Below are 23,454 nucleotides of genomic sequence, written 5' to 3' on the forward strand. Positions count from 1 at the left end.
AATAGAATTGTTTTCCATTGGATGCCATTCCACAGTAGGACTTCCAATTTGGATTATGAATGATTTCTGCATGTCTAATCAGATTAACCTGGGTAACTGTTTAATTTAGCATAACTGTGAAGACAATAAACTGAAAGCTAGCAAATGGAATTATTTTCAGTAGCTCTTTTTTTGCCTGACAGTGATTTATTGGATTGAATAATTTCCTTCTGTGCCATAAATTCTATGATCCTTTGATATGATTAACAGTGTTTAATAGCAAACCTGCTTCAAGGATGGGATGGGCACTTTCATTTATGTGTTCATGCATGATATATCAATGATCAGACCCCTGCATATGATATTAAAAAATCTGCTGTTTACAGAACCATGAACGAGTAAACTGCTGATATTTCATTTGTAATGGAATGGATTGCAAACAAGTGAAGTCACAGAACACAATCTATCTCTGTAGTTCCAACTGGACGTGATAGCTTTGTAGATGACAAATTTACTTAGATTTAATTCTGCTTAGTTGTATTGCAACAAAAATATAATTTCAGACTTGATTTGCTCCAGGCATTGAAGATTGTTTAACGTAGCTCTGAACAATGTATTGCAGACCTTCTATAAGTTACTGAGAACTCATTTTAGATATATTAAGGCCTCAATTCTAGGCACTTGCCTGCAAGTTTCGATGAGAAAAATTCATTTGTAGCAAAGCATTGTTTCCTTTTATTTAAAACAAGCTATTAACAATGTTCAAAAAGCAATAAGGTATTGGAGATGGTTGTATTATGCTGATGTTATTATGTTCTGTTTACTAATTGTCAGTAATCATTCATATTTAGTTTTGATGATGAATAAACATTGATACATACATGAACATTCACATATATATGTAAACCAGTCGACAAATATAAACTGCTTTCAAAATAATTATGGAGGTCTTCAGTAGCCATGGGTGGCATTGGGTAGTCACTGAATTTACATGCAAAGGCCTAAAATAAATGCAGAAAATGCTGGAGCTACTCAGACACAAGCCATTTCAGGTCAATGAGCTTTCTCCAGAATTAGACAGCAAGGAAACAAGTGTGTTTAAGTTGCGGAGAGATGGAGGGATGAAGGGAATAGAAGGTCTGCTATAAGGTAGAGATCAAGTTTGTCTAAAAACAATGCTCTGGGCAGATTCTGGTTGATAAATGAATGAGGGAATTTGGAAAAAAGTGTAATTAAAATAAAAGAATACTCTTCCATAAGAAAGGCAGGGACAGAACACAGAAGTAGCTGCAAATCTGCAACAAAAATGGATGTTGGAAACACTCCGCAGATCCGGCGGCATCTGGGGAGGGAGAAAAAAAATCGAAGTTAGAGGTGGATGACCTTACATAAGGACTGACCAGTTATGAATGAAGAAGAATGACAGAAATTATTGAATTCAGTATTGAGTGCTGCATGCTGCAAAATGTCCAGTTGGGACTTCTTCCCTGAGTTTGCATTCAGCTTTGTGGGAAAACGTTGGTGATCAGGGACAGAAAAGTCATCATGGGAGTGGGATGGAAAATTAAAGTGGCTGATGACTAAAAGTTCATCGTGGTCCTTGTGAGGTGAATGGAGGTGCTGTAAGCTGATGACCCAACCTGCGATGGATTTCTTAAATGAAGGGATTCCACATTGTGAGTAATGAAGGATAGAGAACTGAGTTATTTGGCAGAGACACAAATCATCCATGAAAGCTATTACAAGTATTTTAAGTTCTGTTCTTCAAATAAACCTGGATGTTTTTAGGAAGTACACATCCTCTCTGGTGATTGTAGTTTCTAAATATCAGACAGGTACAATCTAGGGAATGGGCAATTAAAGCAATTCCGTGGGTGGAGTTATCATTTATAGATGGAAATCCCCAGTTTCTGTAGTTCTTTATTGATCAGGACATACTCTATATTTTTAATGAAATTGCTCGAAGAAGATGTACTCCAGTGAAGTCCCCCTGTGGCCGTTCCAGTCAATAAAAAGTATACAGTTTTGGATACTTTTTGTGGGGGATGACCTCTCATGGGAATGTAGTAGAGACCGGGTTGCTGGCACTGAGCATGAGTCCGTGGTGCAGAAGGGAAACAAGGAGAAGAGGGGAGTGGTAGTGATAGGGGACTCAGTTGTTAGGGGGATAGGCAGGAGATTCTGTGGATGTGAACGGGACCCTTAAATGGTAAGATGCCTTCCAGGTGGTAGAGTCAGGGATGTCTCAGGTCACGTGCACAACATTTTGGAGGGGGAGGGAGAGCACCCAGATGTCTTGGTACATATTGGTACCAATGACATAGGAAGAAAAAGCAAAGAGGACCTGAAAAGAGAATTTAGAGAACTAGGCAGAAAGCTGAGAAATCGGACATGCCCGGTCGTAATTTCTGGATTGCTTTCTGGGCCATGCATCAGTGAGGGTAGAAACAGGATGAATTGGCAGATTAATGATTAGCTTGTGCAGGGGGCAAGGCTGCAGGGTCCTGGATTATTGAGATTTCTTCTGGGAAAGATATGATCTTTATTTGAAGTGATGGGTGCCCCTGAACCCAGGGGGCCAATATTCTTGCAAGCAGCTTTGTTAGAGCTGTTGGGGAGGGTTTAAATAAATTTTGCAGGGGGGGAATGATGGGTAAGAAGCAGAGTGAAGGGACTCAGGATAGGACGGATGGTAAAAGAGCAAAGATAGCATGCAGTCAGACTGTCGGAAGGGCAGGCAGATGATAGATCAAAATTGCTGCCAGCAGGGTGATTATCAGTGATGATTAGGGATGCAGAATCAAAATGAGTAGAATCAAAATCTACAGGGAGAAGTGCTGTCGACGTTTCGGGCCGAGACCCTTCATCAGGACGTCTGAAACGTCGACTGCGCTTCTCCCTATAGATGCTGCCTGGCCTGCTGCATTCCACCAGCATTTTGTGTGTGTTGGTATGAGAGAGGAGTTGGCCAAAGTAATTTGGAAGGAGATGCAGGCAGGGGTGTCAGCAGATCAGCAATGGTGTGAGCTTCTGGGAAAATGAGGAAGATGCAAGATGGGTGTATTCTAAAAACCAATATATACTCAATTGGCAAAATATTATAACTGTGGTTGACAAGGGAAATCAGAGATAATGTAAAAGCAAAAGAGAAGCCATACAACAAAGCAAAAATTAGTAGGAAGATGGAAGATTGGGAAGCTTTTAAAAAACAACAGAGAGAAACTAAAAGAAGAATTAGGAGTGAAATGATGAAAAATGAAAGTAAGCTAGCAAACAATATCCAAGTCAATAGTAAACACTTTTTCTGGTATGTAAAAAATAAAAGATAGATGAGAAAGGATATTAGACCACTAGAAAATGAGGCCGGAGAAAAATTAATGGGGTCAAGGAGATGGGTGGTGAACTATATAAGTACTTTGCATCAGTCTTCACTGTAGAAGATACTAGCAGTGTGCCAGATGTTGAAGGGTTTGAGTGCAGTTACAATTACAAGGGAGAAGGCGATCAAAAAGCTGAAAGACCTGAATGTATGTAAGTCACCCAAACCAGATGAACTGCACCCTAGGATTTTGAAAGCGCCTTTAGTGGAGATTGTGGACACATTAGCAATGGTCTTACAAAAATCATTGGACTCTGGCATGGTGCCAGAGGACTGGAAAATTTCAAATGTCAGCTTACTCTTTAAGAAAGGAAGGAGGCAGCAGGAAGGAAAGTATAGAGCAGTTAACCTGACCTCAGTGGTTGGGAAGATGTTGGAGTCAATTGTTATGGCTGAGGATATGGAGTACTTGGTGACACAGGACAAGATAGGACAAAGTCAGCATGGTTTCCTTAAAGGAAGATTTTGCCAATGAACCTGTTGGAATTCTTTGAGGAGATTACAAGTAGGATAGACAAAGGGAATGCAGTGGATGCTGTATATTTGGACTTTCAGAAGGCCTTTGATAATGTGCCACACATGAGGCTGCTAATTGGATAAAGAGCCTATGGTATTACAGGAAAGTTACTAGCATGGTTAAAGCATTAGCTGATTGGTAGGAGGGAGCGAGTGGGAATAAGAAACTTTTTCTGGTTAGCTGCCAGTGACTAGTGGTGTTCTGCATGAGTCAGTGTTGGGAGTGCTACTTTGTATATCAATGATTTGGATGATGAAATAGATAGCTTTTTTGCCAAGTTTTCAGACGATTCAAAGATTAGTGGAGGGGCAGGTAGTGTTGAGGAAACAGGTAGGCTGCGGAAGTACTTGAGCAGATTAGGAGAATGGGCAAGAAAGTGGCAAATGAAATATAATGTTGGGAAATGCATGTCAGAAGAAATAAATATGCAGACTATTTTCTGAATGGGGAGAAGATCCAAAAATCTGATATACAAAGGGTTGTGGGAGTCCTTGTGCAGAATACCTTAAAGGTTAACTTTCAGGTTGAGTCGGTGGTGAGGAAGGCAAATGCAATATTAGCATTCATTTCAAGAAGGCTTGAATACAAGAGTATGGATGTGATTTTGAGGATTTAAAGGTACTGGTGAAGCCTCACCTTGAGGATTGTGAACAGTTTTGGGCCACTTACCTAAAAAAAGATGTGCTGACATTGGAGAAGGTTCATGGGAGGTTCACAAAGATGAATCTAGAAATGAAAGGGTTATCATACAAAGAGCGTTTGATGGCTTGAGTCTGAACTCACTGGAATTTAAAAGGATGAGAAGGGATCTTATTGAAACCTTTCAACAGTGAAAATGCATCGACAAAGTAGATGTGGAAAGGATGTTTCCCATGGTGGGAGAGTCTAGCGCAAGACCTGCCTCAGGATAGAGAGGCATCCATTTAAAACAGAGATGTGGAGAAATTTATTTAGTTAGCAGGTGGTGAATTTGCAGAAATTGTTACCACAGGAAGCTGTGGAGATCAGGTCATTGTGTGTATTTAAGGTAGCAATTGATATGTTCTTGATTGGACACAGCATCAAAGGTTATGGGAAGAAGGCCGGAGAGTAGGGCTGAGGAGGGGATAAAAGGATCAGCCATGACTGTACGGTGGAGCAGACTGGCTGGGGCTAATTCTGCTTCTATGTCTTATGCTCTTATTGTAAGCCAGGTTCTACTGGAGTGGAATGGAGGACAGGAATTTCTAGGGAGTTGCACATTAAATTAGGATGTTTCCTGTAGTGGGGGAATCTAGGACCAGAGTGTACAGCCTCAGAAGTGAAGTACTGTTCATTCCTTTAGCACAGAGATAAGGATAAACTTATTTTGCCAGAGGGTGGTGAATCTGTTGAATATATTGCCACAGATGCCCGTGGAGGCCAAGTCACTGGGTATAGAAACACAGAAACATAGAAAACCTACAGCAGAATACAGGCCTTTCGGCCCACAAAGTTGTGCCGAACATGTCCCTACCTCAGAAATCACTAGCTTACCCATAGCCCTTTATCTTTGTAAGCTCCATGTACCTATCCAAAAGTCTCTTAAAAGACCCAATCGTACCCACCTCCGCCACCATTGCCAGCAGCCCATTCCACGCATTCACCACTCTCTGAGTAAAAAGCTTACCCCTGACTGTACCTACTTCCCAGCACCTTAAACCTGTGTCTTCTAGTGGCAACCATTTCAGAGTTGCGCAAAAGCCTCTGACTATCCACACAATCAATGCCTCTCATCATCTTGTACACCTCTATCCGGTCACCTCTCATCATTTGTTGCTACAAGGAGAAAAGGCCAAATTCACTCAACCTACTTTCATAAGGCACACTCCCGAATCCAGGCAACATCCTTGTAAATCTCCTCTGCACTCTTTCTATAGGTTCCACATCCTTCCTGTAGTGAGGTGATCAGAACTGAGCACAGTACTCCAAGTGGGGTCTGACCAGGGTCCTATATAGCTGCAACATTACCTCTCGGCTCCTAAATTCAATTCCACAATTGATGAGGGCCAATACACCAAACGTCTTCTTAACCACAGTGTCAATCTGCACAGCTGCTTTGAGCGTCCTATGGAATCTGACCCCAATATCCCTCTGATCCTCCACACTGCCAAGAGTCTTATCATTAATACTATATTCTGCCATCATATTTGACCTACCAAAATGAACCACTTCACACTTACTTGGGTTGAATTCCATCTGCCTCTTCTCAGCCCAGTTTTGCATCCTATCAATGTCCCACTATAACCTCTGACAGCCCTCCACACTATCCACAATACCTCCAACCTTTGTGTCATCAGCAAACTTACTAACCCATCTTTCCACTTCCTCATCCAGGTTACTTATAAAAATTACGAAGAGTAAGGGTTCCAGAACAGATCCCTGAGGAACACCACTGGTGACCAACCTCCATACAGAATATGACCCGGCTAAAACCACTCTTTGCCTTCTGTGGGCAAGCCAGTTGTGGATCCACAGAGCAATGTCCCCTTGGATCCCATGCCTTCTTCTTTTCTCAATAAGCCTTGCATGGGGTACCTTATCAAATGCCTTGCTGAAATCCATATACACTACACCTACTGCTCTTCCTTCATCAATCTGTTTAGTCACATCCTCAAAAAATTATATCAGACTCGTAAGGCACGACCTGCCCTTGAAAAAGCCATGCTGACTACTCCTAATCATATTATGCCTCTCAAAATGTTCATATATCCTGCCTCTCAGGATCTTCTCCATCAACTTACCAAGCACTGAGGTAAGACTCACTGGTCTATAATTTCCTGGACTATCTCTACTCCCTTTCTTGAATAAAGGAACAACATCTGCAACCCTTCATCCTCTAGAACCTCTCCAATCCCCATCTACGATACAAAGACCATCACCAGAGACTCAACAATCTCCGCCCTCACCTCCCACAGAGACTGAGGTACATTTCGTCCCGTCCCAGTGAAGTATCCGACTTAATGCTTTCCAAAAGCTCCAGCACATCCTCTTTCTTAATACTACATGCTCAATCTTTTCAGTCTACTGCAAGTCGTCACTACAATCACTAAGATCCTTTTCCATAGTGAATACTGAAGTATTCATTAAGTACCTCTGCTATTTCCTCCAGTTCCATACACACTTTCCCGCTGTCACACTTGATAGGTCCTATTCTTTTACGTCTTATCCTCTTGCTCTTCACACACTTGTAGAATGCCTTGGGGTTTTCCTTAATTCTGCCCACCAAGGCCTTCTCATGGCCCTTTCTGGCTCTCCTAATTTCCTTCTTAAGCTCCTTCCTGTTAGCCTTATAATCTTCTAGGTCTCTAACATTACCTAGCTCTCTGGACATTTTTTAAGCTTTTCTTTTCTTCTTAATAGATTATTACAGCCTTTGTACACCACGCTTCCTGTACCCTACCATAACTTCCCTTTTTTAAAGTATATTTTAAATGGATGCTGATTGGTTCTTGGGCAGTAAGCGGGTTAAAGGTTATGGGGCAAAGACATCAGAATGGGGTTGACAGGTAGAATAAATCAATCATGATGGCATTCAACCCAAGAACAGACTCAATGAGCTGAACAACCTAATTCTGTTCCTACATCTTATGTTCTATATTGTAAAATTGTTAAATATGTGAACTGTTTTTCCAAATATGCTGATCTGGCATCCCAATTTACATTAAAAATTATGCTCCATAATCAGAGGTAGTCCATGAATATTGCCATAATAAATTGATTCACACTTCTGAAAAATTATAGTCGCACTTCAAGAAAGCTGTGTTTATCAAAATTATGAACTGTTATCATGTTATTGATGTTAATTGATACTCATCTAAAATTGCCTGATCACAGAAGTTTAGCTAAGCAACCAACCAAGAATCACAGGTGCAGTAGGTTTTACTGGAAAGAAGATGAAGGCCATAAAGTTATTCTCTCTAAAAATCACCCATGATGCAAAGCAAATAAAGTTTCCTGATGATCCCAGTGGCCTTGTGACTAACTTTGACTTTGACTATAACTGGAAGTGTTGCACTCAGCATTTACCTGAAGGGTTTGTAAGTGCACATCAAAGTGTACTGCCTTTAAATTACAATGCTTCAATATGACTGACTACTTAGCCATGTCTGTCATGCTGGACATCACAAATTGCTGCCAGCTGACTGCGTCTGATTGACTGATACACAATGATAGTGCTACCATTGGTGTACAATCAATCAATCAGGAGAGACCAGACCTACGCAAGGGCTTAATATATTTTTAATGACTTAGTTTTTGCCACTTAGCAGTCTGTCAGTTGAGGATATGGTTTTAAATACATACTGTAATTCCTAATTTAATAAAGGCACAAATAAAAAAAATCACCAAACAGCCATCTACAGTTTAAGCAAGTTGTCATGTAAATTGAAAATTATATAGTTAATGTCAATTGATAAGTTGGCATTCAAAAATGTACTGGGAAATTTGTGAGTAGCAAATTACATTTATCACTTCAAGGTGGAAGATTGAATCCTCCCCCTATATTGGCCTATACTGTATCTCCAGGTTGGAGGGTATTAATGATACATGGTGGTCTCCTTGTGTGTTTCTGCTTGACAATGGTAAGATATCCATGCACCTGTAAGAGTAGGGCTGTCTTGAACAATAAAGAACCTTTTAATCACAAAAGTAACGGGTCAATCTGAAAAGATATTACAAAATTTTCACTTCTTACGCTCTTATCCCAAAGGAACTCAGCATGAGTGAAATTTTTCATTCACTAAATCCAGAAAGCAATAAAAAATTATAGTCATACAACACTGATTTGGGCCATTTGATCCATAATATCCATTCTGTTCCCTTCATCTATACTGAGCCTTTCTTCCAACAGTTGACCCAAGCTAAGCAATACAGTATATGATAAGCATTTCAAAAGCTTGCTTACACACACACACACACACACACACACACACACACACACACATCTCACCATTGCTGTTTGTTATTTGTTGGTAAAGGGCTAAAGACTATATAAATTAAGGCAAAGATATTAGCAAGGATTGGGAATTAGGAGGAGGCAGTGCTTTTCACCATTTATACTTCAATTTCATTTATTCTTCCCTGGTACTTTGCTTGATTTCAGTTAACTCTCTAGCTGAGAATGGATTCTATTATCCCATTGAGATTGTCAAAGTGTTGGCAGAATACCGTCAGTTTTTTCAGGAATTTCTGTTCTTTACGACAAGAGATCGTTGAATAATTCCCATCCAATTAAGTCAGAACCAAAACAGGATTGGGCCAAGCAAAGCAAATTATAGTGCAATTGGTTGAAAGTATGGGGTGACGAGTGAAAGAAAAAAAGAGAATTAAAATGTTAGAAATCTGGAAAGAAAATATAATGAGAAGGAGAGAAAGGAGAAAGAACTGTGAGTGAAGTGGGAGGAAGTCAAAATAAGATGTTGGAAAATATGAAATATATTGGATGATGAGATGTACATGAGAGGAAAAGGATGAATTACCACTCGAGTCAATCAGTATCCATACAAACAAATCACTGCTATTGCAAGCGCCACCCATATCCTTTAAATGTTTTCCATGAATATTGTTATAATGTAGTTGCTAATTTGCACAGTGCAATATACATGTATTTGATTCAAGCAACTTTTGGGAATAGATAACGTTTGCAGATGTCACAAGGAATATTTTCCATAACTGGCTCATAAATAGTTGAATAGATCCTGTGCCTACTTCTAAGAGACCAGTTTGGCAACACAATCAAACAGTGGCACTTCCAACAATGCATTATCTCCTTCAGTACTGCATTAGAGATATTAAAAGCATTCTAACAGAAATTAGAATGAAAGGCCATCAACTTGACATGTTTAGCCAGTAATAGATGCTGACAGATGCTGACAGCTGATATCTTCAAACGATGATGCTTCCAAAAGGCCGTATTCATCATTAAAAATCCCAACCATGCAGGATATACCATCCTCTCATTGATACCATGACAAAGGAGGTACAGAAGCCTGAAGAGACACACATTTTAGGAACAGCATCCTCCCCTCCACTATCAGATTTCTGAACAGTACATGAACCCATGAATACTAACTCATTATGTTTGCAACACACACAAAATGCTGGTGGAACACAGCAGGCCAGGCAGCATCTATAGGGAGAAGTGATGTCAACGTTTCAGGCCGAGACCCTTCGTCAGGACTGCAATGCTACTGGTATCAAAATGTATCCTGGTTCCTGCGGCAGCTGATTCATTAGTCTGCATTATTGGTATATCTTTTTATTTTGAATGAATTGTTCAAAAAGTTCAAAATACATTTATTATCAATGTATGTATACATTATTCAACCTTGAGATTCATTTCCTTACATGCAGCCACAAAACAGAGAAACCCAAACGAACACACAAAAATAGACTATCAAACACTCAACACGCAGAGAGAGAAAATAAAGGAATCTGTGCACACAATAAAAGTAAGCAAATAGCATTCAGAACGAAAGTGAGTCCATAGACATAAAGCTCAGAGGTGCCAGAGTAAGCCACAGCCTCAGCCTCAAGTCAGTGAGCAGAACCAGCCTGATCCTTGCTTTTTGTCTCGACACCCTGCCTTTTTAAACTAACCTACATGGCGTTTAAATTGTCCATATTTCAGGTTATTCCTTGCACTAGAACCCAGTCACTGTCACCTCAATATGCTCTGGGCCTGGACCCCGCTGACACATTTCAGCCTGTACCTCACCTGTCCAAATCTACCTGGTTCCTAGTGTTACAACAGGTCTGTGGCAGATGCAATTTGAATGGCACTTCACATGGCCTTAGTTCGCCTGGACAATAAAAACTTCTATGTCAGGTGTTGTTTGTTGACTATAGTTCAGCATTTAGCAGCATCATTCCCACAGTCCTGATCAATAAGTTAAAGAATCTGGGCCTCCTTGCCTCCCTCTGCAATTGGATCCGCGACTTCCTAACTGGAAGACCATAATCTGCGCTGACTGGTGATCTGTGCAGATTGTTGATAACATATCCTCCTCACTGATGATCCTCCTCACTGCCACACCTCAGAGGTGTGTGTTTAGCCCACTGTTCTCCTCCCTCTGTATCTATTACTACATGGCTTGGTATAGCTCAAATGCCATCTATAAATTTGGCAATGATACAATCATTGTTGGTAGAATCTTATATGGAGAGGAGAGGGTGTAGAGGAGCAGGATATACCAGCTGGTTGAGTGGAGTTGCAGCAACAACCTTGCACTCATTGTCAGTAAGAGCTGATCGTGGACTTCAAAGAGTGCAAGATAAGGAAACACAGAACAATCCTCACAGAAGGATCGACAGTGGAGAGAGTGAGCAATTTCAAGTTCCTGGATGCCAAACCTCTGGGGATCTGTCCTGGTCTCTACATATCGATGCAGCTAAAAAGAAGGGAAGACGGCATCTGTGTTTCATTAGGAGATTGAAGAGATTTGGTTTGTCACCTGCAACACCTGAAAACTTCTATAGATGTGGAGAGCATTCTGACAGGCTGTATCAGGGTGGCTACTGCTACAAAAAGTTATAATATTAGTCAGCTTCATCTTGGGTACTAGCCTCTGCAGTATCCAAGACATCTTCAAGGGGCAGTGTCTCAGAAAGGTGACAACCATTATTAAGGACCTCATCACCTGGATATACCCTCTTTGCTACTGTCAGGAAAGAGATACAGAAGCCTGAAGGCACACACTCAGCAATCAGGAACAGGTTCTTCTCCTCTGCCATATGATTCCTAAATGGACATTGAACCCATGAACACTACCTCACTTTATTTTCTAATATATATTATTCTTGTATTTGCACTATTTTAATCTATTTAGTATACATATACATACTTAATTGATTCACTTAAATTTTTCTTTCTATATTATCATGTATTGCATAGACCTGCTGCTGCTAAGTTAACAAATTTCACAATACATGCCTGTGATAATAAACCTGATTCTGATTCTAAAAACTTGCTCTTGATTTAGATGGACGGATTTCAAATCGGCCTCTCCTCCACTTTACTCACCCCGACTTCGCCTCGAACATGCCTCAAAATTGCCCCGACTTCACCTCGATCGTGCCTTAACTTCGCTTCACACAAGTATGCTTCTGTGCTCGACACAGCTTCATCTTTGCTTGCCCTCTCCATTACTTGCAGTGATAGCTTGCCATAATTGTTACAAGAAAAAGTGATTTTAATTAAGTATTTATGCACTTCACTTGTGTTTGGAAACTCTTCGTGTTTTAGAAATGGTTTGTATTTTGTAGCCTGGGGAAAAGTACACATGCAGGACAACAAATACACTTTCAGGTCTTAAATTCCATTATCTGTTTTAGATGTCTTGTTGCAGAAAGAGGGTATCAAAATAAATTTACAAAAATAGTTCCTGCCATTACAATCTCAGTTTAGCTTCAGACCACATAATTGTTACGTATGCAATATGAAAATAACTTAAAATATACAAAACCAATATGCTAGTGGCAATTATTTGGCACACATGTGTTTAACTTCCAAACAATATAGGCTAGACCTTGAAATGAGTTCTCCTTGCTCATGCTAGTAGGCCCATTAAGGAACTTCACTATCAGACCATCCAGCACTGATCAATTTACTTGCAAAAAATCATTCCTCACTAAACCTGGGAAAAGCATTCGTCCATCATCCTTTCTAGAACATGGCAACTCTATTTTCAGCTCCACCAATGCAAAATGACATCACCATTTTCTCTTAAAGGCTCAGGCAGCTATTTTCGCATTAACAACGTGAATACATAAGTGCACTTTAACAATAAAAAATTATATTCAATGATCACCTGATTACATATAATTTGGAAATGTTTTAGAAGATAGAAATTATCTGTGAGTTTTAAATCCAATTTAAGAACAATGTTTGGATTGAAATGTGTATCACTGAAAACAAATGAATGGTGTTTAAATTATTTTGATAGTTTTAGTGAGAGTATTTGTGGCTATTTATAACTGATAGAACTTAATATCTTCATTTGAGTTTGGAACTTCATAGTCAGCAAATCTAATACCATTACAATTCTGATTCTGATTCCAATTCTGATTTGTTCATTATTTCCAGAATTTTCTGCTTTACTTTAACCTAGGATTTTTGTCTTTAAAATAAGGAAGTAAACAGAAAGCTTACAGACTCTAAGAGAAGGTTGCCACCAGGTGAAACACAATAATAGTATCCTTGGATGCTGTTTAAAGGCGTTTGTCACAAGGAGTTTACTCTAACAGAGGCACTAAACCATATGAAGTAGAGACATTAATCGGTCTTTTAAGTAAGTGGACAGAAGATGTCACACAAATGTATCCCGCTCTTCTGCTATTAACTTCCCTCTGCTATGTCACTTGTTTTTATCCTTATAATGACTAACCTGGAAGTAGTAGAGATAAAGCACACAATTATTGTGGGAAAAGAAAGAAAATAAATATGTGCAGATGTGCTTTGCAGGAGCAGGTACATGGAGCTGAAAGTAATGTGCTCTTAACTTGTAATGCTATCAGTAATGCTTAACTAGTAATGCTATCAGACTGCAGTTTTTAACTTTATTGATTACTGATGCCTCTTTCATCTCTCTGTGGGAGCTCATTGTTCTTGGAGGAACAGTACATGTTTTCACTTTGATTGCTGCATGGCAACCTTACCATGATGTGGAAAACAACCTAAGTATTTCCAAGATTACAGAATACAGTGGAATGCTACCCACCCACACACTGCCTAATGATCTTAATCATTGTTTCAGAATATTATGGTTAGGGAAAGCTCATATAAATGCAGTCTTAACTATTAGACAAACTCATTACTACTCCGTGCTTACTCCCTATTTTCTTGCAGAATTAAGGTTGACAATTTGACAGGTGCAGCAGCAGTGAAATTCAATGAATTCCATTAATGGATTCACAGCAGAGGGTGACCTACATGTCTCAAATATCAAGCAACAGCCGTCTTAGAGATAATAAACCACAAAACATATCACTTGGAGTGTACCTTCCCCAACCACCCCTCAAAAAATAAAGCGCCATTTGGAAAAAATTTTTAAAGTTTTTTAAATGTGGAATGTTGGCAGGATAATTAAGATATGAAATTTGAAGATTGATCTAAATTTTTAAAAAAAATGTATAGTTGATCGCCTCACAACCCATCAGCTAACTGAAAAGCCTTTGAGGATAAATTTCATTTGACAGCATGTTCAAGTGATAACTAACGTCTAGGATGCCCAGATTGGCCAGCCGGTGGATTTAGTGGCATCTGCTCCAGACTTCGCGATGACTGGTCCGAGATTCAGGTCTGGCTTGCTCCTTGCACACTTTCCACCTGCACTGGATTGAGTGTCAAGCTTGCAACTCGGCCTGATAAAACAAGAGGCAAAATGCTAAAGAGAGCGGCAAGGTTGCCACTCGATGCACAAGTCACAGAAGGGAACAAGATGTCCACATTACAGTCTTGTAGAGATCCCCATTTTAATCTGCGTTTAACCTGAGGTGCCCAATTGAAGGAACGTTTGAAGTCTGCACCAGAAACAGTCACTGGGAAGCTCAGTCAGATACTAATTGCCACTTGCAAATTTCTGCGGGTGCTCATTAAATGCGCGTTTTGGTGCATTAGACACCACCCAACAGCTTATCCTAACAACAACTAACTGTTTGGAAGCAAACACAGTTCTAATACATAAGCACAGAATTAATGGTACAATGCACAATGGAAGGAAATTAGTAATATAGAAGGAAAGTAGTGGTGATGTTGTTGAGACAGAAAGCTAATAAATCCCCATGATTGACAGTTTAGATATTTGAAAGAAGGTGTTACAAATAATCAACTCTGGTTATCATCTTTGAAAATTGTTCCAATTCTGGAATGGTTTGTGCAGATTGGAGGGGCAGAGAAAATGGGGAATCTCTGACAAGTTTGCCCAACATCAATAGTTGAAAAAATACTGAATCTAAAATGAAGTAAATGATAGCAGAATTCTTGGGAAAAAGAACAATAGGATTGTGGTGAACTACATATATCTGTCTGGACATGCCCCCCACCCCCCCCGCTGACTGCTCCTGTGGCTCCTCCCACTGACCGTGGCTTCTCCCACGGACCAGGGTATAAAGGCACTTGGAGCCTGGGCCCTGCCCTCAGTCTCCAGGATGTAGTGTGGTGGTCAATTGCTGCTTGTTCTTTCTTCCAGCCAATAAAAGCCTATATCTCGCCTCATGTCTCGGAGAGTTATTGATGGTGCATCAAGGATTAAGCAGAGTTAGTGATGGCATAGAAAAGGTAAAGCATGCCTGACTAATCTGCTGACAAATCCAGCACACCACAACTACCTCACCATCCAACAAGGTGGTTTAAAGGATCACCGTCTGGTATGGGAATTGCAAGGATTAACCTTAAGACACTGCAATGTATTGTGAGGACTGCTGAGAGAATTATCAGGGTCACTCTCTCTCAACCCCATCCAGGACATACAAAAGAAGCACTGTTTTTGCAAAGACCCCAGTGTTGTCAAGGTCTCTTCCAACCGTCCAACAAACTTTCTGACTTCCTACCGTCAGGCAGATGTTACCACAGTATGAGAACAAGGACTGGTATGCTGGTGAAAGCTACTTCCCTCAGGTTGTGAGACCTCTGTATACCCTGCTACCACCCAGAACACGTTATTTATGACAGTGGCAGTGGCAGTAATACAGTTCTATATTTAACTACATGTCATATATGCACTTTATGTCAATTTATACATCTACAGAGTACTCCTTAATCTGTTTATGTTAATGTGTTAAATTATTTTGTGCTGTATATTTTACATTATATGTATATATGTTTTGACCTGGTCACAGAGGAACGTTGTTTTTCTTAAGCTGTGCACATGTGTATGGCTGAATGATAATAACCTTGAACCTGAACTGTCATCTTCCATGAAGAGGACCCCTGCTGCATCATTTCAAAGCAAAGAAGGCGATTATGAGAGTGTCAAGGCTTGCAACCCAGCTTGTGGTAATGATGACTTGCTCCAATGACTGGACAGCTATGAAGAGCTGGAAAAGCAAGCAACCAATATAATTGCCAACCATTATCAATGACACATTCAGTATGAAGACCCAGGGGAGTACTTGGTAGATTTGCTGCCTCAGAGTTCCTATGAGTCATATTCAATCATGACTGCTCTGTTGGATTTGCACGTTCTTCATCTGACTGCATGGGTTTCACTCATCTGGTCTAGTCTCTTCTCATATCCCCAAAACATGTCAATTAGGATATTAAGTGTACTCTGTAAACTCTCCTTTGTGTCCAGTAGTAATCAAATATGAGGCAAGTAAATAGGAACACAGGTAAGATTAAAATTGATTCAGAAATGATAGTGTGAGGATTAGAGACCAATGTTCCCTCTAATTTGTAAAGACCAGAGTGCACAAAAATCTTGTGCTGTACAATTTTTGCTCAGTGACAATAACATGTGCACATTGAATAATTTTTTCAGTAAAAACAGTATAAATAAGCCAGTTCTAAAATCTGCAGACAGTTCATTGCAAACTTCACATTGTCAACACCAGCTGCAATAGAAAATGGAAAAGGGAATGTGATTGTGCATGAAAGTGAAAAATAATTAACATGCTAAGAAGGTAGAGGGTGACAACCTGTTGTGCGCAGTTTAAATTTGTTTGTGTGCTAGTAGCAAAAAAATATGTCCATGCACACACATGCACACCTTAGAGGGAACATTGTCAGGGATGTCCAGTCAATTGTTCTTCATGCAATTTCAGTGGGTGGAAGTATGTGGGAGGAAGAATAGATAGGATTATGATAGGAACAAAAGATGGCATTCGTGTGGGATAGTATGTGGCTATTTGCTGGTGAAGACTTGATGGATCAAAGGATATGTTTTTGTGGTCTGTGACTCTCTGATTTATGCCTAAGTTCAAGTTTACATTGCTGAAGCAGAGAATGGGCCTTTTGGGATATATCAAGGAACATACAGAGGTAATATTTGGTTTAAACTTGACTCATTCAGGAAACTTTCAGAGAACTGCATCTAAAAGGAATATATGCCCTACTGCTTCACCTTACAAGACTCACAATGGAAAAGGGAATGAATTGTTCTTGTGAATCATGTCAGTAGTTTCCCTTGACATGCCTGAGAAATAGAAAGAATATGTGAGGTCAGATAAATTACACTGCTTCTATGAAACTGAGGCATGAAAGTGGGATGAGAAGACAAATGGTTTCTTTTTTTCTCAGTTGATATTTGTTATCTCTCCTCCTCTAAATATCTTGCACTAAGATCACCTTGTGCTATAAGCAGAATTGATAATGTGTTTACATCAGTCTCTGAGGCATCATCCAAGAGCATGCAAAACCTGCATTGGATTTGGGACTGAGAAGCCAACACCAGTCAATATACAGCACTATTTTACAGGAATGTTCTCTCCAGTATAGTCCATCCCTTTTAACTTCACTGGGTAAATCTTGCTCTTTACTTTAAGAGACTTGTAATAATCCACAGGTTACAGATTTACCTGGGCTCTGGTGTCCAGCTTGAATGGAATTACTGTCTCTTTCACAGTCACTGGAACAATCCATTCTATTTTACCAGCACCAGCACTCTGTAGAGAATCCACAAAGACTTCCTCTATCTCCTCATCAAATATGTGAACCCTTCTCTTGGTAGCCCAAGCTTTCTAGCACTTTGCAAAGTAGTTTTTCTTCCCACAATTATTGCAGGACTTTCCATAAGCGGGACCCCTCTTTGGAATGTGACTACCACCACATTTGCTGCATTTGCTGGTTGAGCCTTCCTTTTCACTCTGCTTTAACTTTTAAGGACTGCCTTGTACCTCACAGCCCCTCTGTTTCCACAGCCTGCAATGTTATGTCTGTCCTGTGTAGCTTCTTAGTGTGTGCTTGTGTGGTCTCCGTTGCCTTACACATATTCACAGCCTTTTCCAGCATCAAAACATTTTAATGGCGCAATCTCACTCTGAGCCCATTATCTAGGATTGCACAAACTATTCCATCACTAACTAGAGAGTATCTCAAATCTTGAAATTCTTTGTGTTTACTCAATACGTGTAGCTTGGTTAATTATTGGTTGAAGTCAACACCTTGTTTTTGATCACAGGAAACAAACTTAGATCTCACAAATGTGATGTTTTCACTTGGGACAAAATACTCCTCAAATTTTGTCATCAAAGTGTCCAATTTTCATCAAACAATGACATCAAAGTGTCAAAGAGTCCTCATCAGTTTGAAGCCTGGTGTTATTGTCCAAAGCGTTTTCACCAATTATATGCAGAAAAACAGATGCTTTCAATTTTTTTATCAGACCCTCCCACTCCGCTAATCATTATATATATTAAATGGCTGTCTGAAGCCTTTCTATTTATCTGTTAAATTTCTTATAAACTGTACAGGTGCAGGAGGACTTAGGTTAACCATGACAGGAACTTTCAGCCTCTCACCTGAATTTCTTACCTGCATCCATCAACTGCTGAACTTTGGGAATAACGTGCTGTCACCTTGCTGGCCAGATTTTCTCCATCGCAACACCTTTCTTAAGCACACACTGTATTCATTTACTCTCTGTGTTTAATCCTCACGTAAACTTTGACACCATATCATGTTTGTTCTTACTAAAGACAAACTTGGCATGCGTAAACGCTGGAATATTTTATTACTCAACTGTGTTCACCACTGAGTGCACATGACCAGGTCACCATCAAAACTTTGGGTTATGGGTGAACTGCCTGCATTGCCCATGGGGAACTGAAATTCCTTATTATATACATACATAATAACACAGAAAGGAAGGGGGAAGATGCCAGAAGGTGTCATTTTCCTCTTTCTTTCCAGTCATGATGGAGGGTCTCGGTCTGAAACATCGAATGTTTATTCAATTTCATAGATAGTTCCAGACCTATTGAGCTCCTCCAGACTTATGTGTGAGTTAATCCAGTTTTCTATCATCTGCAGGATCTCTTCTGCTTAAATAAAATTCCATGAAGGTTGCATTTAATCATTAATAGAGCACCTCAAGCCAGATTCAAGTTATGGTAATTAATGATTTGGCCCATTAATGATGTGGACTTTTCAATGAGTCAGGTCTTAACACCACTGTCAAAGGCAGAAGAAAAACATTGCTACAGGTACTGGGAATAGTGAAAACAAAAATGCAAGAAGTGCCCAGCTTTAAAGAATCAGCTCATGAAGGAGAAAATATTTTAGGTCAGTGCCCACGCATCAGAACTGAGCAGGGGTTTCTAGTCAAGCATTATAGGAGTTGCAAGGAAGGTGATAGACTGGAAGGAAACTTAATGACACTTGGTAATTTGGTAACACCAAGATCATAAGACCATTAGATATAGGAGCAGAATTAGGTCATTTGGCCCATTGAGTCTGCTACAACATTTCATCATGGCTGATCCATTTTCCTCTCAACCCCAATTTCCTGCCTGCTCCCCATAATGCTTATGAATAGTCAAGAATCTATCAACCTCTGCCTTAAGTATACCCAGTTACTTGACATCTACAGCTGCCTGTGACAATGAATTCCACAGATTTACCACTCTCTGACTAAAGGAATTGCTCCTTATTTCTATCCTAAATGGATATCCCTCTATTTCAGGCTGTGTCTTCTGGTTTTAATGCTCTTCTACCATAGGAAACATCCTCTTCTCATCTGCTCTTTCTGGGCCTTTCAACATTTGATATATCCAAATGAGATCCCCCCTCTCCCCATTCTTCTGAATGCTCATGAGAACAGGCCCAGAGCCATCAAATGCTCCTTATATGGTAACCCTTTCTTTGCCAGAATCATACTTGTGAACCTCCTCTGAACACTCTCCGAGGTCACATTAGGGACCTAAAAGTGCTCAGCAAGTGAGGCCTCACCAATGCCTTATAAAGCCTCAAAGTTACATCCTTCCTTTTATATTCTAGTCCTCTCAAAATGAATGCTAATAATGCGTTTGAGTTCATCACTGTTGCATTCTCTACACGTATCATGGGTTACTCATAAATAAACATATGCTGGATGAACATAACTATAACTTTTATTTAACAACAAACAGCAACCACCTTTAATATGCAAACTTCTTGATCATTCTGTTATTTCCGCGCATGCTCGGAATTCTGTCCAATCACATTCTGACACGTGACACGTGATATCACCACAATCACCAGAGGCTCCACCTCCATATTAACCTTTAGTGAATCCTGTACAAGGAATCTTAAGACCTGAGAGGAGTTGTTGACTGTTCATTGTAGATAATCTGTCTGGAGGGTATCTAAGTAGAACATAAATGAAAATGGAGAATGGGAAAGTAAAAAACACAAGGAAGAAAAGAAGTACAAAACTGGAAATTTAAGATATGAAAAGCAAAACTTTACAGGTGTTGGAAATCTGGAACATAACCAGAGAAAACTGAAATATTTATTACATCAGTCAATGTCTCTGGAAGGATACAAAGGTTTAACATTTCAGACTAATGGTCTGTCATCAGAGCTCACCCAAATGGTACAAATTAAAAAAGGCTGTTTATTAAATGTTCTGAGAACAATAATTTGCCAATTTGGAGGAGAAGATAATGTTCCTAAAACTATCATCAAGGTACCAGGGCAGAAATAGCTAATACAAGAGAGCATAATTTTACGATGATTAGAGGAAGATATAGGGGGATGTCAGAGGCTGGTTCATTTACAGAGAGAGTGGTAGGTGAATGGAACACACTGTCAGGGTGGTGGTAGGAGCAGATATATTGTGTACATTGAAGAAACTCTTAGATAGGTTCATGGATGAAAGAAAAATGGAGGCAATGTGGGAAGGAGGGCTTGGATTGATCTTGGAGTAGATTAAAGGGTCAGCACAGCAGTGTGGGCAGAAGGGTTGGTGCTGTGCTCTATTATACTGTGTTCTATATTCTATGTACCACTCAGAGCACATTTCCATTTTGAAACTTCCTTTGTGCTTTGTATCTATTTGTGTCTGATTATGTCTCTGTGTGGTCCCTTTGGCCTTGTCACTACATCTCTCAATAACTTATTACTGCTATTTTTCTGTTTGCATCTGGCAAAAGGAAAAGCAACATTTCATTAACAATAGCAATTTTCTCTCATTCACAACAAACAGATTGGTTGGCAGTGAAAAAAAACTCAGAATGTTATTCAAATCTTAACAAGTTAGCAGCTGGATCTGCAACTTAATAGTGATTATAAGTTACTGTCTTTTGAGGAAAAATATGTGAAACAGCAAAAAAAATCACCCTCTCAGCACTTCACTGATTATCTTACATTATTGTCAAGTAGTAGCTGTTTGTTGCGGACATATATTCAGTTTAAATTTGATGAACTAATTTACATTTATTCAACATTTGATTCAATCAGCTCTTTAGAACTTTTTTGAGTTTACATCTCTTAAAGTTGGCATGGTGGCATTGGAGATGTGAAGGAGACATTCTTATATTTTCTTCTGTGAAGGCTTACAGTATAAATAAGGTGCTTAAGGAATAGAGAAAGATGAGTATAGTTCTAAACTGGGAAATAATCTGTATTTCAGTATCTGAATAAAAATACCTTAGTTGGTAGAGCTAAACTTTGAGCATATTACATTTACTGCCATACAGTTTTTTGTCCACGAATTGTGAAGAGTTCTCTGGATTGTTGGAACTCTGACCAAAGGTGTTGTGGAAAGAATTTCAATGTACCCGATGCATTTATCTTGTAAATGAATGAAAGTTTTTGTACAACAAGAAGTGCGCCACTCACTCAGGGCCAGTATTTTCTTGCAACTGGGTTATTGGTAGTTGTTCTGCTTTATGACTCTGGTTCATGCTGATTCACTACCATGGAGTTTCGAAAGTACAAGGTATAACTTCAGTGATGCATTTCAATGTAAAAGTGAAATGGTTAGATTTTACTTTGTTGAGGATGGCTGTAGCATGTATTTTATGTGGCATGAATAATACTTGCTACTTCTCATTTCTGTTCTATTCAAATATGGCTCAGCAGTCTATTTCTTTGGTATCTGTTGATGGCTGCATCTAAAAAGGCAAGGTCTAATTAAACCCATGAAAACTAGCACAAAGAGGGTGTCCTTTCAGGTCACTATTTCTGCTGTAACTCCAATAGTTTAATTTGAATTTTGTACACCGATGCATTTTGCTTTTTGTAATATGAGCATAGATTTTTCAGGGACATTACTTATTTTCCTTTCCAATCTTAACAAAATAGCACTTTTGCTCATTTAAGATAATTAATGAAATATCACGAAGATTATTCACGAGGTTTGACTCAGTATGTGGAAGAAAATTAGGAGAAGAATAGACACAAAAGCAGACAAACCATTTTCTTTACAGTGGCCAAGAAGCAACTGCTCTGATAAAACTAAATCATGAAATATAAAAAGAGAGGAAAATTATCTCTTTCATTAATATTGGGTCCTTCATTACTTGAGGATTGAATAGAAAGTGGTATTGTTAAAAGTCTATTTGAAATGAGCATCTGTACTCAACAATGCACTAATGGCCACAGAATCTGTTGATAAAGAAGAGGCTGGATCACGTGTGACTTATTCTGCAGTTTCTCCTCTCTAACTTCTGTGCCTGCCTGCCATCACTTACCCTTTCTGGGAGCAGAAGCCTGAACAACATGACCTTCCATGCTTGAGAGTGATCACACAAAGTGAATAGGGTACCAATCAATTACTAGACCTCTGGGAGCATGTTGCTGAGTCCCTGATCTGGGATTGCCCTGATGACATATGTCAGCTCTTAAAGACTTTTAAGACCATAGGATATAAGTGCAGAATTAGGCGATTCTGCCCATTAAGTCTGGCTATCTATTCCAACATGGCTGATTTATTGTCCCTTTCAACACCATTCTCTTGCCTTCTCCCCATAACCTTGGACACCCTTCCTTTTCAAGAAGCTTTCAACCTTAACCTCAAATATACCCAATAACTTGGCCTTGACGGCTGTCTGAAGCAATGAATTCCATAGATTCACCTCCCTCAGGCTAAAGAAATTCCTCCTCATCTCTGTTCTAAATGGATGTTCTATTCTGAGTTTGTGCCCTCTGGTCCTAGACTCCCCCACTATAGTAAGCATTCTCTCCACGCCAACTTTACCTAGACCTTTCAACATTCAATAGGTTTCAGTGAGCTCCTCCAGCTCCCCACCACCACCTCATTCTTCTCAACTCCAGCGAGTACAGGCCCAGAATTATTCAAGGTTCCTCATATGTGAACCCTTCATTCCTGGATCATTCTCATGAAACTCGCCTGGATTATCTCCAATGCCAACACATCCTTTCTGAGAAAAAGGGGCACAAAACTGCTCACAATATTCCAAGTGCATCATGACCAGTGTCTTATAAAGTCCTGACGAAAGGTCTCGGCCCGAAACGTCAACAGCACTTCTCCCTATAGATGCTGCCTGGCCTGCTGTGTTCCACCAGCATTTTGTGTGTATTGTTTGAATTTTCAGCATCTGCAGATGTCTACGTGTTTGCTAAGTCATTTCATATGCCTTTCATAGTCTGAGAAATTAATAAAATCTATTCAAGTAGATT

Source organism: Hypanus sabinus, chromosome 20 (assembly GCF_030144855.1).
Source record: "Hypanus sabinus isolate sHypSab1 chromosome 20, sHypSab1.hap1, whole genome shotgun sequence".
Taxonomy (NCBI): domain Eukaryota; kingdom Metazoa; phylum Chordata; class Chondrichthyes; order Myliobatiformes; family Dasyatidae; genus Hypanus; species Hypanus sabinus.